Source organism: Gorilla gorilla, chromosome X, assembly GCF_029281585.2.
Source record: "Gorilla gorilla gorilla isolate KB3781 chromosome X, NHGRI_mGorGor1-v2.1_pri, whole genome shotgun sequence".
Lineage (NCBI taxonomy): Eukaryota > Metazoa > Chordata > Mammalia > Primates > Hominidae > Gorilla > Gorilla gorilla.
This window is the reverse complement of record NC_073247.2, coordinates 24778640-24781525: the sequence shown is the minus strand read 5'-3', so window position 1 is coordinate 24781525 and position 2886 is coordinate 24778640.

Sequence of the window (2886 nt, the reverse complement as noted above, 5' to 3'; positions counted from 1 at the left end):
CCCAGGAGACATCAGTGCTCCACCAGAGTCATGGGCATGCTCTGCTTGGAATAGCAGTGGGAGTGGGTTCTATGAATGAAAATTAGTACAGCTGTTGAAGTAATGTCATGCTGATTGGAGCATAATCATCATGGAGACATAGTCAAGATGTAGTAGAATGAGTCAAACGGGAATTAAAGGAGAAGAGAAACAAGGATGGCCCCAAAAAAAGATTTTCCACATTTTCCAAAAGAAAGGCAACTTTTTTTTAGCAATTCAATTCCAATACTCTAATCTTCTCTAGCGAGCATGGTCTTGGGAGAAAAAAAAAAAACTAACTAATTCATGTATTTGAATTCTTTATACATATATTTTCAGATCTCCTCAGTAGAATATGAACCTCCTTTGTAATTAATATTTATTCTATTGTCAGGAAATAAAAGTGCAAGTCGCTTTTAGCCTCCATTTCAGAGCATGTCATATATTCCTGCTGAAACTTAACTGCTCTAATGGATGCTACGTCCACACTTACCTGAAGGGATCATCCTAATTCGTACTATCCTTAGTACTAATGTAACCTGAGGTGACTTACAAGAAAACAACAAATACTCGAACACCCAAGCTTCTATCTGGGGCCTCAATTCTGATTTTAAATTTGAGCTTTAGTATATTGTCACTCTTTAGATAAATGCACGTTATTGCTTCTCCACCTTTTGGTTAAAACCAAGTGTAGATAAATGCTTATTATAACACACATGGGCCATACTAAAACCTGTGACTCCTTTAGAAACAGGTGGATGTGGGGAGAGAGGAGAAGCGAAAAATGCTCATATTTAATCTTGTAATACCTTAAGTAGTCATTATACTCACTGAGCTTCAAAGATGTTTCAAACTATCTCCTGGGACATGCAAAGTCCTCTTCAGTGTTTCCCTGCTGGTTCACTGTGTCTTGAGTCCTTTGAGTAAAGGATACATCTTATTTCTCCCTTAGATGCTGGGCATTTTGTGGCAAACCTCCAACCTCTTTTTGCTCAGATCTCTTGAGCCACCATATTGGAGAGGCCCCGTAACACTCCCAAAGTGGCTGCTCAATCTCTTGTGGCCCAAATCGAGACCAGAAGAAACACCCCTATTTGCATGTGCTACATCACAAACTGGAAATTCAGGTTATCCAAATACAGAAGCCCTCTCTTAGCTATGGAAACAGCCCAGTTTCTCACCCCTTGCTTCACCTTCGTTTTCATTTCTGGGCAGTAATCTGGCTTCAGTCCTCACTCCTCTGCAGCTTTCGCAGGCAAGAGTCAGACACCAGTCTCCACATCTCCCAACAGCAGGAAACACATTTCAAACTCTATCAGTGCTTTCCTTTAAGGTCCCCTGACTGGGATGGAGTTAGAAGGTAACCCCTTCCCACTCTACCTCTAAAGGAAGTGAGGACCCACAACCCTGCAGCAGCTCTCTCCAATAAAATTTCTTCAGCAATCTCCTTTACAAAGTCCTGTCTCTGATGCTTTTTTATAGCCTTGATATGGCTGAGGGGTCCAGGAGTCCTTGAACAAGATTGTGTTCTCATTTCATTTCAAATCACTTATGGTGATTTAGCTGACTCATTTTAAACTCTCTTATCCATTGCAATTTCTTGTCTCGCCTGAAAGTTCAATCTTAACATAGTTCTTTCTGCATGCAAAATCCCATCATTCAGAGATAATCAGTGAGAACATTTGAATAGATCCTTTTATATTTTTAAGAATATAGTTTTAACAAAACTGAGATTTCATAACCTGATGTTTTTCAATTAGCAGTGTATTCTGAGCACCTTTCCATGTCAATAAATCTCTACATCAACATTTTTAATAGTTGAAGCTATTCCATTTTTTTAATTCAATTTTTTTGTTTGGCACAGATTTAGGCTGTTTCTTCTTTCCTTTATGAAAAATTATCCTGTGAAAGACATCTTTATTGAGAAACTTCAAAATATTCAATTATTTAGCCAATATCTTTAAATTTTAAATTTAGTTGACATGTAATAATTGCACATATTAATGGGGTATGGAGTGATATTTTGATATATACACAATGTGTACTGATCAAATCATGTTAATTTGCATATCCATCACCTCAAACAATTAGTATTTCTTTGCAATGAGAACATTCAAAACCTCTTTTCTAGCTATTTGGAAATACGCAATACATTGTTAACCATATTCACCTAGTGCTATGTAACATAATTTATTCCTCCTATTTGGCTGTAATTTTGTATCTATTAAGTGACCTTTACCTATCCTCCCCTCCTCCTACCCTTCCCAGGCTCTGACAACCACAATTTTACTCTACTTCTACAAGCTAAACTTTTTTAGCTCCCAAATATGAGTGAGAACATGTGGTATTTGTCTTTCTGTGCCTGGCTTATTTCACTGAACATAATGTCCTCCAGGCTCATTTATGTTGCTGCAAATGGCAGTGTCTCATTCCCTTTTATGGCTGAATAGTATTCCATTGTGTATATATACCACAGTTTCTTTAACCTTTCATTAACTGATGGACACTTAGGTTGATTTCATAACTTTGCTGTAGGGAATAGTACTGCAATAAATGTATGGGTATAGACATCTCTTCTATCTACTGATTTTCTTTCCTTTGGATACATACCCAGTAGTGGGATTGCTGGATCATATGGTAGTTCTATTTTTAGTTTTTTTAAGAAAATCCATACTGGTTTTCATACTGGCTGTGCTACTTTACATTCCCATGAACGGTGTATAACAGTTGCCTTTTCTTTGCATCCTTGCCAGCATTTGTTATTTTTTTGTCTTTTTGATAATAGACATTCTAACTGGGGTGAGATTATATATCATTGTGGTTTTGATTTGCATTTCCCTGATGATTAGTAATGTTGAGCATTTTTTC